The 16,201-nt window shown below is 37.6% G+C and overlaps 1 pseudogene; it reads left to right on the top strand.

Annotated features, from left to right (window-relative positions):
- The window catches only part of LOC127224785 (40S ribosomal protein S7-like), a 49,521-nt pseudogene extending 38,285 nt beyond the window's left edge, over positions 1–11,236 (top strand).
- Positions 11,237–16,201: the final 4,965 nt, after the last annotated feature.

Raw genomic sequence — 16,201 nt, 5'->3', positions numbered from 1 at the left:
AGAATGGGTAATGAAGATGCGGCACATCTACACAATGAAATACTACTCTGCAGAAAAAAAAAATAATGGTATCTTGAAATTCGCAGGCAAGTGGATGGCACTTGAAGAAACCATCCTGAATGAGGTAACCCAGTCACAAAAAAACTACAAGACTACTGCCAACTAAAATTCGAGCTTCCGTGGAAAGGCTACCATAAATGCCCTTCCCAGAGAGTGAGATCAACAACTAACTTACCCATGGAGCCCTCATCTAATGCCTGGAAACAGGAGCAAACACCCATACATAAACACTGAGTGAAAGTAGAACCCAGATGCAGTTGGAGAGGACAAGACCAGGTTGCAGAAACACATAGAGACAGCTTACCTGAACAAGGAGGAGCTAACAGGCCCCCAGACTGATAGCTGGGAAGCCAGAATGGGATGGACTCAGGCCCCCTTGATTATGGGTCTCAGCCAGAAGGACTGAGCAGTCTAAGAGACCTCTGACAGTGGAGCCAGGATGTATCCTTAGTTCACAAAAGGACTTTTCGAACACATCCCCCATGGAGGGATAACTGCCTTAATCTAGAGACAGGAGAGAAGCCCTAGTCCCTACTTCACATGACCTGTCAGATCTACATGACCCCAACTGGATGGCATTCCCCTACATATGGAATTGGGGTGGGGGGATGGGAGGGGAGGATGGTTAGAGTGCATGTGAGAGGGCAGAGAGGGTAAAAGGGAGGGAAGGAGGGAAGGAGGAAAGGAGCTTCGGAGGGAGGAAGAGGGAACTGGGATCGACATGTAAAATAATAAATTAAATTAAAAAAAAATGCTTTGACTCCAAAATTTAAGTTCAAGGACAAGTTACTGGGGAAAAGGATTTCTATTTTTGTTTCCACAGAAAATGAAAAGATATGGATTCCTTCCAGACTAATCTGGTTTGATCAAGCCAGACCACCTGAAACAGAGTACCAGATGATCGTACATTCAAAACAGCTGGATAAAGCAGCCTTACAGACTACAGCCAGGATTTCTGCATCTTCTTCTAATTCCACATGACAGCGCCCCTTACCAGCAGGAAGTAGTTTGGAAAGAAAAGCGCCCAGATTCCCAAATATTGTCTATAAATGTTTGCTTTCATTTAAATGGTCTTTGTTATATAAAATAAAAAATAAATAAATTCATGAATAAAACTCACAGTGTTTTAGTGTTTATAAAAGCAAGTATCAGGCCAGGTTTGTACCATTGATATTGTTTTTCCACATAATTTGTTCTAATATTTATTTTGTAAAAGATAAAATAATTTTATGCATTTTTGTGTTAGTAATTGTGCTCTATTTTTACTACTTTTAGCTATTTTCTGTACAGGTCTGCTCCATAATTTCTCTATTAAGCCATTCTCAGTCCTTAAGAATTCAGCACACGTGACACAAACTGAACCTAGAAAAAAGTGTTATCCATTGCACTTATCATCTCTAACTATGATAATAGACAACATTGGTCTAGCCTCTACATATTAAGATAGCAAGCAGATAGGAATCTATTCTGTTTAAGCTATGGGTCACATGCATCACTGAGATCACACTACCCTCATTATCCATGTACAACCAAAGCATTCCAACTAAGCCCAGCCACAATTTCTGATCAAAAATGTCATGAACAATGACATGATTGTTGTTTTAAATAACTATATTTTGGGCTGGATGGATAAGCAGCAATAGGAAAAATACAGTAATAAGTTCAAGGACTCAAATCTTTATCCTCAAATAGGTTTTCTATGTTCGTATAAAAATATCAAAGAACAAATGAGCCATGTACCTGAGCTTGTGACTGTGACTTAAGAAAATAACCCAAATGGGCCAGGTGGTGATGGTTGGCACACGCCTTTAATCCCAACTCTTGGGATGCAGAGGCAGTTGGATCTCTTTGAGTTCAAGGCATGCCTGGTCTACAGAGTAAGTTCCAGTAAATGTTCCAAAGCTACAAAGTGAAGCCCTAAATAAATAAATAAATAAATAAATAAATAAATAAATAAATAATAAAACCACCAAATCTATGAAGTTTTGTGATAGCAAATATATCACTCTAATTTTTTTGTTTTTGTTTTTGTTTTTAGTTTTCAAGGTTGTAATGGGTGGAGAATAGCTCAGATTCTCTGAGGAAAAATGCACTTCTAGTTTTCTTGATGAAAACATTGTAATAGTGACTCTCATAAAAACGATTAGAAACAATTCACTCATAGTTGTTTCTTCCTGGATTAAAGTTTTCACTTTCTCCATCACTGGCCAAAGCAATTAGTGTCTATATGTCTCAGTTTCCTTATATATTAGACACACCAAATCATTTAGTGAATTACTCATTAAAACTTCCTTTTGGAAGGGTGGAGTCCTTCCAGACTAATGTGGTCTGTTCAAGCCAGACCGTCTGAAACAGAGTACCAGGTGATCCTACATTCAAAACAGCTGGACAAAGCAGCCTTACAGACTACAGCCATGATTTCTGCATCTTCTTCGAATCCTGCATGACAGCGCCACTTACCAGCAGGAAGTAGTTTGGAAAGAACGATGCCCAAATTCCCAAATATTGTCTATAAATGTTTGTTTTCATTTAAATGGACTTGGTTATATAAAATAAATAATAAAAAACTTCAATTTAGCTTTCTTTACAAGTTTTTCATTTTTACAGGGTAGGATAGTTTGAATAGGTATGGCCTCCAGAGATTCATTTGTTTGAATGATTGTCAATATGGAGTATTCAGAGGTGTGACTTCATTTGAGTAGGCATGGTCTCATAATAGGAATTGTGACATTGCAGGGGCAGGCTTTGAAGTCTCATATGTTCAAGCCATCCCATGGGTGGTATACACTTTATTTCTGTTGCCTTCATATCTCTGCATCTTCTCCTGCACTATGTCTACCTTCCTGCTACCATGCTTTCTGCCATGACAACAAAGGGCTCAGTCCCTGAAACTTTAAGCCAATCCAAATTAAAACTTTTCCTTTATAAAAGTTTGCCATGGTCATGGTGTCTCTTTACAGCAATAAAAACCCTAACTAAGGCAGAAGTTACTAGCAAGAACTGGGGTATTGCTGTGATAGGCTGGAACATGTTTTTTGTTTAAAGAAATATGGGTGTTGGGGCTGTGAATTAGAAAAGCAGTTGAACATGCTAACTGGGGCTTGATGAGCCATCCTATTAAACCTGAAATACAGTGGTACTGAGTGTTATTTGAACTATGGAGGCCTAGCTGAAGAGGTTTCCAATAAGAAGAATACTAATATGTGACCTAGAAATTATTCTTGTAATATTTTGACACAGAATATGCCTTCTTTTTATCCTTGTCAAACAAGTTTGTCTGAGGATAAAGTGAAGAGTTTTGGAATAATTCTTTTTGCAGAGGAAATCTCAAAACATCCTAGTATGGACTCTGTCATGTGGTTATTAGTATTAACTCTAATGAAGATTTAAAATGAAAAGGAACATGCTGAGAAAATAAAAAAAAAAATGTACAGACTGAAAAAAAGGAGCACCAGCAAGTAGAACAGAATTAAATCACAAGTTTAAGAAGATTAATAGATTAAAGGAAAGCCTGATATTCAATAGAATAAAGGGATAGGAGACTTCAGGTCAAGGTCCCATCAAGCTTAGCTCCAACCTTTCAAAAGTAATTAAAGAAAAACTCAGGGCCAGTTGTGGTGGTGCACAGCTTTAATCTCACCACTCTTGAAGCTGAGGCAAGCAGATCCCTGAGTTCAAGGCCAGCCTAGGCTACAGAAAACATTTCAGTACAGCCAGGCTTGGACAGGGAAGGAAACCACTGAATAAAGCAAGCTTGTGAACATGTAATTCAACAAGGGGACCCTGTTCCAGTTCCAGAAAGAAGCAGAACTTGTCATCTTTGGCCATGTGATTCTGGCTTTAGAGTCCAGGATCAAAGAAAGAGTTGGGTTATGGAATCTTCTTCTTTGACTAATCCAAGCTGCTGAAGTAAGGTATGTGTCAGGGATATGCGTGAATGAAGGCCTAGAGATGCAATTATGTGAAGCTGTAAATTTAGCAATTTGGAGGCCCCAAGATGTTACAAATGCCAGTGCTGTGTGGTCTCCCTGATAACAGGGAGTGGATCCAGCCCACAAGGGAAAAAAAGTGTGCTGTAGTCAACAAAGATAAAAGGAGCTGGAGATCTGAAGAATACTTGGACATCAGACATGGAGATACTCGTGTAGAGATTATACAACTAGGTTTTGGTCTTGCTTTGGTCCAGAATTTTCCCATTATCATTCCCTCCCTTTCTTTTGGAAGAGTAATGTATATCTAGTGCCATTATATATGGAAAGCATGTCTTCTGCTCTTTGATTTTCATTTTGTATGGGATTACAGTTAAGAAATTTCATGAATACAAGAAGAGACTTGGGACTTTGAACTTTTAAACATTGTTGGAACTGCGATAGGCTATGGGGACATTTGAAGTTGAAATAAATGCATTTTGTGTTATGTTATAATTATAAACCAATGGGTTCCAGGGAGTGGAATGTAGTAATTTGAAAATATATGACCCCCATAGTCTCATTTATTTGAATACTTTACCCATAGACAGTGGCACTATTAAGAGGTGTGACTTTATTGGAGAAGGTTTGGTATTTAGGAGAAAGTATGCCAGTGTTCAGGCAGGCTTTGAGTTATTTGTTCAAGCTCTTCCCTATGTGGTACATGTTCTCCTTCTGCTGAGTGGATAGGGAGTAGGAAGAGGAAGGCAGCGAGTTGGTGTTGGGGGTGCATAGGAGGATGGGACTGAGAAGGAACTGGGATTGATAAGGAAAATAAGATCGTTTCTAATTTAAATATAAAAGGAAAAAAGAAAATCCTGCCTACATTGATTAATGCATACATTAGTCAATCAGCATTTATTAACAATGGGAGCAACACATTTTATATTGTTCAGAAGGATTATTCTACAGCATTCCACTCTCTGTCCCCAATAGACTTGTAGTCATATCATAATGCAAAACTGCATTCAGTCCAACTTCAAAAGTCCTCATAGTCTATTACAGTCTTAGCACTGTTTAGAAATCCGTTGTTCAAAATGGCTTCTGTGACTCATGCAATCTCTTACCTGGAATCCCCCAAAATATCAAAAGCAAAAAGCAAATCACATATTTCCAACATATAATTGCTCTGGATATGCATTACTTTTCAAAAAGGAGAAAAAGGGGGAGGGATAATGAGGAAATACTGGAACAAAGCAAGACCAAAAATCATGTGGGTGAATTTCAAACTGCATCTCCATGTATGATATCCAATTACTCTTCAGATTTCCAACTCCCTTTATCTTTGTTGACTGCAACACACTTCTTTCTCTTGGTTTGGTTCTATGCCCTGTCAGCAGATATTTGGCAACTATCCCACAGATATAGCATCTCCAACTATTTTGGGTATCTGAGGCAATCAAGGTTTCACCTTTACAGACTCAAAGAAAGGGTTGGGTTATGGAATCTTCCTCTTTGACTAATCCAAGCTGCTGAAGTCAGGTATGTGTCAGGGATATGCCTGAATGAAGGCCTGGAGATGCAATTATGTGAAGCTGTAAATTTAGCACTTGACTTTCCTTGGAGGTCCCAAGATGTTACAAATGCCAATGCCATCTTGCAGGGAGTCCTTTGAAACATGATAGGCCTTAGTGACTTTCCTTAGCCACAGAATGAGATTCCATAATCTTTTATTTTTGTCTTTGATTCGAAAGCCAATACTATGTGGCCAAAATTGCCAAGTTCTGCTTGTAGCTGGGACTGCAAGATGGCACTCTTATTCAATTACATCTTCACCAGCTCTCTATTTTCTATGATTTCTTTCATTGTACATACTTGGCTGTTCAAAAACTCACATTTGTTTCCAGACTTCTGAGATTGAAAACCTGTACTACCACATCTGACTCTAAGCTTTTCTCTGATTTCTTTTCTTTAAAAAAGTATTTATTTAATTTAGAAACAATCTTATTTTACATATCAGTCCCAGTTTTCTCTCCCTTCTTTCCTCCCATGAACAATCAATGTTATGATTTTCTGAATAAGATAAATATAATGAGCACACCAGTGAACATACCAACATAGACATGAGAAATTCCATGTGGTTTCATTGCTAGATGAGAACTACAAGTAGTCTGTTGCTATGAACACTCAGTGACAAGCTCCACCACTGGTTGTCCAAATCCAAGTAATAATATCTGAACCAATGTACATATAAGATACACTAAATGAACTCATAACTATATATGTAAATATGTATATTATATATGTATATATCCTAAGTTACATACACATAATATGTGTATGTTTGTATATAACATATAAAAATATATACTTATGCATATGTGAGTATAAGAACAATAATTCTTTTAAAAAATAAGGAATTTGAGAGTAGAGGGCAGAGGATGATTGATGGGGGAAAGAAATGGGCAAGAATGAAATAGATATAGAGTACTGATATGAAGGTAACAAAAATATATTATTATAAATTTAAGAAAAACTTCTCTGTGGAAATAAAACCCCTTCAAAAGTTAAACTAATCTATACATATTTGTAATAGTCTACATAGAATCTGTACAGAATTCTACAGACTCTATATGTAACCATAGAAATTCTATACTGACTTCTAACGACTCTGTACATCCATGCTGCCACTACAAAAATGCTATATGGATCTATTCAGACTCTATATAGATCTATGTGGATTTGATACAGATATATACAGACTCTGTACCAATCTATCAACATAATATACAAATTTATACAGACTACATACATATCTATGCAGATGTTGTAGATCTATGGAGACTCCATACAGATCTATGCATAATTTATATAAAAATATAAAGACTCTATACAAATATATTCAGACTCTTCACAGTATTTTTGTATTTTTATTATTAAATTGTTTTCTTATTTTACATATTGATTACAGTTCCCTTTTCCCTCCCATCCTCCCATGTCCCCCACTGAACCCCCATTCCATCCCCCATCCACTACCCAGAGAGAGTGAGGCCTACCATGAGGTATCATCAAAATCTGTCAAGACATTTGGGGTAGGGCCTAGGCCCTCCCCAGTGTCTCCAGGCTAAGGTAATATCCCTCCACAGGAAGTGAGCTCCCAAAGTCCATTCATGCACTAGGGATACATCCTGGTTCCACTGCCAGAGGTCCCATAGACTACCCAGGCCTCCTAACTTAGACCCACATTCAGGGGGTATGGGTTGGTTCTATGCTGGTTTCCCAGCTATCAGTCTGAGGTCTGTGAGCTCCCACTTGGTCAGGTCAGCTGTTTCTGTGGGTTTCTCCAGCCTGTTCTTGACCCCTTTGTTCATCACTTCTCCCTCTCTGCAACTGGGTCCAGGAGTTTGGCCCAGTGTTTAGCTGTGTCTGCTTCTGCTTCCATCAGCTACTAGATGAAGACTCTAGGATATAAGATAATCATCAGTCTCATTATATTGGAAGGGTATTCAAGTTAGCTTGTCCACTATTGCTTAGGATGTTAGTTGGGGTCATATTTGTATGTCTCGGGACATTTCCCTAGTGACAGATTTCTCTTTAAACCTATAATGGTTCCCTCTTTTTTGGTATCTTTTTTCTTGCTCTCCTCTATTCTTCCCCCAACTCAGTCTTTCTGTTCTCTCAGGTTTTCCTCTCCCCTTCTCTTCTAACCTTCTCTTTTTCCTAACTCCCTCTCCCCTTCCCCCTACTCTCAATATGATCATGAGATTTTGTAACTTATCCATTCTTTGGGAGGCCATGTGAGTCCCTCTTAAGGTGTACCTTGTTTCTAGCTTCTCTGGCAGTATGGATAGTAGGTCAGTGATTCTTTGATCTATGCCTAAAATCCATATATGAGTGAGAACATATAATGTTTGTCTTTTTTGTGACTAGGGTTACCTCACTCATGATGGTTTCTTCCAGTTCCATCCATTTGCCTTTCAAGATTCCATTGCCCCCACACACACTGTGTAGTACTCGATTGTGCAAATATATCACATTTTCTTTCTCCATTCTATGGACCTATAAAGATTTGTACAGAATCTAGGAAACAGGATTTCAAAGCCTGCAGAGTTTTCCTGATAGGAGGGAGAAGTTAAAGCCTTGAGTAAATTGGAGTGATATCCAAGGAAATCTCCTATGAAGAAAGAGTGTTCCTGAAAATAAATGTAGCCACAGTACCCTGATGGGAGAGGTCATTCTGTATGTTTCTCATACTGGTTAATAATAAAGCACTGTTGGCCAATAGGAAAGGAAGATAGGAGGGACTAGGAGACAAGGAGGAAATAGGAAGTAGTAAGGAGGAGTCAAGATGGAAAGTCTGAAGAAAGCAGTATGCCGCTGGCTCCCCGGTAAGAGAAATACATAGATCAGCAGAAATGGGTTAATAATTAAAGGCAGAGCTAGCCGATAAGAAACAAGTAACCGGGCCAACAGCATTGTATCAAATACAGAGTCTCAGTGTGTTATTTGGGGCTGGTTTGGTGGCGGGACAAGACCAGGCGACGGGGGAAAAACCCGTACTCGTTACAGTACCCTACTTAATTTTGCACTGTACAATGTTTAAAAGTAAAATTTTGTAGGTATTAGCAACCTAGGACTTTAAGAGAAACACTGGCTCAAGGAAAGCTTTAAGACATAACAGAGATAAATGTTTCACCATTGTACTAATAGTTTCACCTATACTTCTCAAGTGTTTTTAACTCACACACATAGGTAAGTGACTGGTATTTAGAAAAAGCTAAGTAAACAAATTACAGTGGTCATTACTGAGAGGATAAGAGAATTGACATTGATTCTCAGCTTGGTTTGAAATTTGAAAAAAATTAGATAAACCACTGGGCATACTTGTAAGTTCTTTTTTTATTTCCGTATGGTTTCTTGAATTGGGAAGCTGCACCATAATCTTCACTTTTTTTCACTGAGACAAAATGCCTTACAAAAACAACCTATAAGAGGGATGTTTTCTTGATATTTTAGATGATATTTCAGAGATATTTCTGTCTAACATATTACATATTGGAGAAAGTATGGAAAAATTGGAACATGATTCCAGGAGGATGAGGCAGTGAGTAGTTCACACAGCAGGAAAATTGGCGGTGGAAAATATAATCCAGAATTAGTAGCAGGTATAAACTTCAGACATTTTTAATCTAAAGTAACATCAAACACTAGGGAATAAATACTCATGATAGTCCACCCTCAACAAAAGTACTTTGGGTATCAAATTTAAACAGATTTCTTGCAAAAATGTCAGCTATATTAGCATAAAACAATTTTAAGTCACATTCTCTTTATAATGATTTTAAAAGTTTAATTCATTATGTCACCCTTACCCATTGTTCTCTCAACTTCCTCTAGTCTTCTCTCTTTCCATTTCAAAATTCCCTCATTATTCTCTCTCATTTTCATGGCCTATTTTTATATCCTCATTGTTGCTACATGTATGTGCATACATAAACATAAGCATATAAATAGAATCTATTGTGTTTGTTTAATGCTACTTAGGCGTGTATGATTTGGGGCCTAACCCCTCAGTATTCTAAAACCAACATGGTGGCTCAGGTCTGGAAAAGACTTATTTTTCTTCTCTCAGAAGTCTTTAGTCACTTATAGTCCTTTGTTTAGGGTTAGGGAACCTATGAGGTTCCTCCCTTGCATGTTACCTTGGCTTTTAATTTGGGCATCATATTGTTTGTGCGCAGCTTCTCTGTTGTTTCTCAGAATAGATTTCCCTGTCATTTCTCAGAGGACAATGTCAATGAGATGATATCTCTGCTAGATATGATAGCTATGGTTTTGATTGCCCATGGCTCTTGCTAGTATCTTGCTTAATGGACACCTAGTGATTTGGTTATTTGTCTTTTGAGAAAAAACAATTAATTCTCTAAGCCAGGTGAGATTAAACATTTTAAGATATAGCAAACCTTTAATAAAACATGAATAAAACTGTAAGTCCACCAATTTATTCTTTCTGTGAATTTCTACCTTTGTTGAGGTTCCTTCCTTTAGAAAATTATGAATGTTTTAGGAACTATAGCTCTTGGAAAAGTAAAGTACTGAGCAAAGCTTTTTGCATAAAATATAAGAAATTATGTAACTAATTCATTAGTTTCAACAGAAACACAACCTCAACCACAATGCACACTATGCTGTGCCATGGCCTCTCCAAAGAATATTACCAATGCTCAGTGTTGAGAGAGTAGATAAGAACTACTCAAACAGATTAGAATCTGCATTGTGATATACCCTGATGTTTACAAGCTAATCGTGCAGTAGGCTTGGAACTGAAAGCCGGTACTTATTGTTATAGTTATTGATTTAGTTACTATTTTTGAAATATATTTCATACATCATAAAATTCACTCTTTTAAATTATGTAGTTGAGTAGTATTTAGTATAAGATAGCATTAGCATCACCAATATTTAAGTAAGTCCACATCATTTATGTATTGCCAAAAAAATCAACAAATATTACTTTTGCTTTCCCACTAGGCAATCCGTTCTTTTCTCTCTTCTACTGTTCTCTAGCTGCTTCCTTTTCTAAAGACTTGATTCATAATTGCCCAACTGTGTTCTAAAAATACATTAAAAATGTCTGACTTGGCTCTTTCTAAGTCAGCATTCCGTAAGGACCAGATAAGTTCAGCTCCAGTGCCAAGACTGTGAAGCCCAATGGCGAGAAGCCGATAGAATTCAAGTCCAACATCTCTCAGGCGGTACTCAAGCTGAACATGAGCTCTGTTCTCAAGTCACAGCATGGCTGGGGGAACTAAACATCACCTGGACCAAGGAAATTTAAGTTGGTGGTGGCCGGAAAGCCACCATAATTTTTGTACCAGTTCCTCAGTTGAAATTTTCCAGAAAAATCTAAGTCTGGCTGGTTCATGAATTGGAGAAACAGTTTAGTGGGAAGCATATAGTTTTCATTGCTCAGAGGAGGATTCTGCCCAAGACAACTCGGAAAAGCTACTGGGGGGGGGGGGAGGGAAGTGCTCCAGAAGCAGCACCCTCACTGTAGTCCACGATGCCATCCTTCAGGATTTGATCTTCCCAAGTGAGACTGTGGGCAAGAGGATCCATGAGAACTGGATGTCAGCTTGCTCAAAATGGTTCATTTAGACAAAGCACAGTAGAACAACATAGAGCACAAGGCTGAAACTTTTTCTGGTGTGTATTAGAAGCTCAAGGGCAAGGATGTTAATTTAGAGTTCCCAGAGTTTCAGTTGTAAAGAAAATGAATAAAGTGTCATTCATAGAAAAGAAAAAAAAAAGAATGTCTGACTTGCAGCACATTACTGAGCCTCTATTTTACATCATTTCATTGTAAAATTTAGAGCTTGAGTACTACAATTTTAACATACATCCCCCTACAAGAACTGGCCAAATATTGTTAACAAGACAGAGGGATACAGAATCAGAATTTCTGCAATCATAGTGCCTTCTTCCTAGAAATGTCATAAATCCTCTGCCCATTTGGGATATTTTAGAGCCTTCCAAGCCCAGAAAAGCATGTTAACCTAACTCATATGTTTTATGGTAGAAGAACAGATTTGAGTTTGACTATGGGTTGTTGACCTTCATTAGCTAACAAATAAAGCCCTGCCTCTCCAATATGTTATGTACTAATTGGCTCTGCTTCGGAGAATTGAAGAATCAAGATTTGTCTCGTTAAAATTTGAGTGACATTATTTTCAATTCATACCCATTCCATTATCTCCACATGTAATCTTATAGCTCTCAGAAATCACTAATTACTTGCTATTTCTATAGATTTATATATTCTGAACATTTCACATAAAGTGAATCATATGGTCTTTCATATCTGCTTACTTTAACTTAACATGATACTTTTAGGATTATCAATAATACATTATCACCAATAACACATTTTTTGAGAGTAATTTATGCTGGTGGCCATGTCAGAGGAGTATCAGGTGGCAATATACTTCAGGGGGTTGGTGCACCCAGGAAACAAAACCCTAATGTGTGAATCTCAAGGAATCTTAGGAAAGGCCCTAAGAGCCTTAGCTCCAGAAGTATGTTTTGCTACTTCTACTGCTATGCCTTCCTATGTTTACCATTCTCATCTTTCTCTGGTGTGAGATATTTCTTTAAGTTATTATTAAGATTATTTTTTTACTAAGCTGTACTGTGTAATTGATAATACTATTAGGTTAAATATAGTTTTGACTCAAGGAAGTGTTACACAATTAGGGTCTATGAGTTTCACTTAAGGATCTCTATAGATCAGTTTGGGTTAATAATTAAGGCAAACACTTGAGTCCCAGAAGCCACATTGGCACAATTTCTTTTATTCTTGATGTTGAAAGACGCATTCCCAGATTTCAATGCCCATCATAGCTGAAACAAAGCCTAAAATTTACCTCAGGTTAGATTAAAATGTCTTGATAATAGCTTTGGATTGAAAAGACATAGATAGAAAACAATCTAGTGTTCACAAGGACCCATAGCTGAGGGATATATTCATTAAAGTTAGGAGTCAAAAACAAAGAAGCCCAATTATTATTTGCCGATGTACTTTCCTTACAGGTTTTGTTGGTGATCAAAGATGATGGTTAATTCCTTGTAACCATTTCTGCCCTTGATCTGCCCTTGTTATATAAAATAAAACAAAACAAAACAACAAAAACCTGTTGATGAGTGGGTATGCACCACAAGGATTTCAATAGAGGAAGTGGTTAGTTTTCATACCAAAAAGTTTAGGTTAATGATTCTTTTAAAATTAGTTATAAAATTACCATTTAAGGTAAGTAATTAAGTGGTTTTCTTTGTAACCACAATATGAAGTATGCCCATAAAAGAGCTGTGTGAGAAGAATACCCTTCTTTCTCACACCCTGTTAATCTATTACAAGTTATGTAGGTGTAAATGTATGCAGATTCTTCGGTTGGTTTTATTTTAAACATGTAAGGAATTGAAAAAAAATGTTCTTTTACCTGTACTCATTATAATCATTCACTTGAAAAATAGAATGTAACCACACTGTAATTTTTATAATCCCAGAAAGAATTTGGGGGGGCATATAAATGGTAGAGGAAAAATAAAGATAATACAGAAGAATAAAGAAAAAGTCAGAAGTAAACAGTTACAAGAATATGTGACTTTTTCCCTTACTCCATCAAATAAAACAGTATTACTTCCCTAGATCCCCATCAAGCACTGTACTGCTAGAGGCTGGTCCTCACTGGAGCAATAGAATTATACTTATGGGTTTAAATTATATTCAATTGTATGGATAAACCACTTTATTTTTCTATAATTAAATTAATGAATATTTGAGTGGTAGTTCTTTTTAAAGTTTTTGGAAAGACTGATAGCTATACATTCCACAAGCTGAATGTTTCATCAGTTCATATTTTGCACTGAAGGCCCGGACAACTGTAGAACCACTGGTCTCCAGCCCAGATGGTTAAGGTCAGATCAAAGAATCCTCCCTTACATTTCTCAGTACCACTTATCAGAAGGTACTGCTGCTTTGCAGATTCATCTTCTCTCTCTTATTTCTTCCTCAACATGATATTATACACTCCCAAAGACTGACTTCATGGTTTGTTTCATATCCACTAAGGTTGAAAATAAAAATTAACTTTCACAATTTGGCATATTGTCAACATGACATATAAAAACATCCTGTTTTGCATGATTATTTTCCATATAAAGACAATAAATTTTGGATAGCCTGTTATAACCATCCCAGAGTTTACACCAAAAGGTCTACTAATTGTTCTTCGAGAATAAATGGCAATATTCCTTGTGAAATATTTATTCTTTTTTTCTTTCTTTCTTTCTTAAACAATGTCTCTATTATAGACGAGGCTGTCCTGGAAAAAGAAAAATTAAATAAAGGTAGAAATTTAGGGCAGAGGGGAATGAGAAGTAAAATATGGAGGAAACCATGGAGAAAAGGAAACATAAAGAAGAGTATATGGAGAAGTAGTATTAGAAATAAGGGGGGGTGAAGTAGAACAATGATAGGAGGAGGAGAAAAACATCAAGAAACACCTTAGGCAGAGACATAACCCAAAAGGTAAAAGAGTTTATTAAAGAAATTGAAGGGAAAAATACATATAGATATGAGAAATTTTAAATTACTTTGTTAAGATATGCATACTACCAAAATTATTCATACATTTGATATATTTCTATCACAACTTTGATTTACAGAAATAAAAAGTAACCTTCAAGTAGATTTTGTGCTGACTAGATTTTATGTGAATTTGATATAAGCTATAGTCATTTGGGTAGGTGGAATATTTTGAGATAATCTGCCCCTACCAGATTGATCTATTGGTAAGCTTGTGGTGCACTTTGTTGATTGATGATTGATGTGAAAAGCACTGGCCATGGTCAGTATTGAGGCAGGCTCACTGCTGGCTAGGAGATCTTGAATTTTATAAGAAAGCAGATGGAGAAAGACATAACAAGCAAGGCAATAAGCAACACTTCCCACCCCCATGGCTTCTGCATCAGTTCCTGCCTCTGAGTTCCTTCCTTGAGTTCCTGCACTGACTTCTTTTGATAATGAACTACAGGCTGTAAGACAAAATAAACTCTTTAGTCTCCAATTTGCTTTCATCCATGGTGTATAATCAGTTATAGAAACTCTAACTGGGATAGAAATTGGGGTCAGGTTGCCAAATTTTGCTGTCACAGACCTGACTATATGATTTTGGGAACATTGTGGGATGACTTTGGAAGACTAGAATGGAAAATTCATCAAGCACTCAGAGCTCAGCTGACTGTTCTCTGAGGGGATGGATGATAAGAGTAGAGAGAAATGAAGAGAAAGGAGCTCTGCATTGTGAACTTTCCAAGGAAAATCTGAATGCCCTTACAGACTCTACCTTACTGTTATATAAAATATATCTGTGTATCCTGATTTCAAATAATGTAATTAAAAAAATAGACCTTCACATTTTGTATTTTATAAAGACTCAATTAGAGCCATTCAATAATTTGAATTACACATCTGTGGTGTATGATCAGCTGGATCTGAAGAATCAGCTGTGGTTAACAGGAAGCTGGCACGACTGAAGTAAAACCTTTGCTTGCTGGTACAATTGGTCCTAGTTAGTTTGAGCTGAGAAAGCATAAGTGATCAAGAAGAAACAAGCAGAGTGAAATATTTTTTCTGTCTTTTTTAAAATATAAATGTGAAACAAACTTGTTTTATGTGTTGATCCCAGTTTCCTCTCCCTCCCCTTCTCCCTTGCCCCACCCCCACTATTCCCCTATTCCATCCCCTTTCTGTTACTACCGAGGTTGAGGCCTTCCATGGATGATCTTCAAAGTCTGTCATATCATTTGGAGCAGAGCCTAGGTCCTCTCCTAGGCTCTAGGAGAAAGCCTAGAGGTGTCTAGGAGAAAGGGAAGGGGAGAAGAGGAGGGGAGAGGAGAACATGAGGGACCAGGAAAATTGAGTTCGGGGAGGGATAGAGCAGAACAAGAAAAGAGATACCATAATAGAGAGGGCCATTATAGGTTTAAAGAGAAACCCAGAACTAGGGAAATGTCCAGAGATCTACAAGGATGACTCAGATTAACAATCTAAGCACAATGGAGAGGCTGCCTTGAATACCCTTCCCCTATAATGAGATTGATGCCATCCTAGAACATTCATCTAGTAGCTGATGGAAGCAGAAGCATACACCCACAGCTAAATACTAGCAGACTTACTGGTATCCAATTACAGAGAGGGAGGAGTGATGAACAAAGGGCTCAAGACCAGGCTGAAGAAACCCACAGAATCAGCTGATCTGAACAAGGGGGAGCTCATAGACCCCAGTCTGATAGCTGAGAAACCAGTATAGGACAGACCCAGACCCCCTGAATGTGGGTGTCAGTGAGGAGGGCAGGGCAACCTCTGGGCCTAATGTAATGGATCAGTATTTATCCCTAGTATACAAATGGATTTTGGGAGCCCATTCCACATAGAGGGATACTCTTTCAGCCAGCCAAGACACATGACAGAGGTGAAAACTTCTGGTGTTTGTTCAGAGTCAACACATAGAAGCTATGCTCCAGATGAGGCCAAGGCTCTATCTCCCTTGCTGGTAGCAAAACTTGGCAATATGTGTCATGAAGGCTGTCTAATTTTTGAAGACATGAAGGACTTGTGAGTGACACCTGACATTTGGTACTATGTGAAAATAATGGGATCCCTCAAGAGAAGC

This window comes from Phodopus roborovskii, unplaced genomic scaffold (genome assembly GCF_943737965.1).
Source record: "Phodopus roborovskii unplaced genomic scaffold, PHOROB, whole genome shotgun sequence".
Lineage (NCBI taxonomy): Eukaryota > Metazoa > Chordata > Mammalia > Rodentia > Cricetidae > Phodopus > Phodopus roborovskii.
This window is presented reverse-complemented; position numbering and strand designations above follow the sequence as displayed.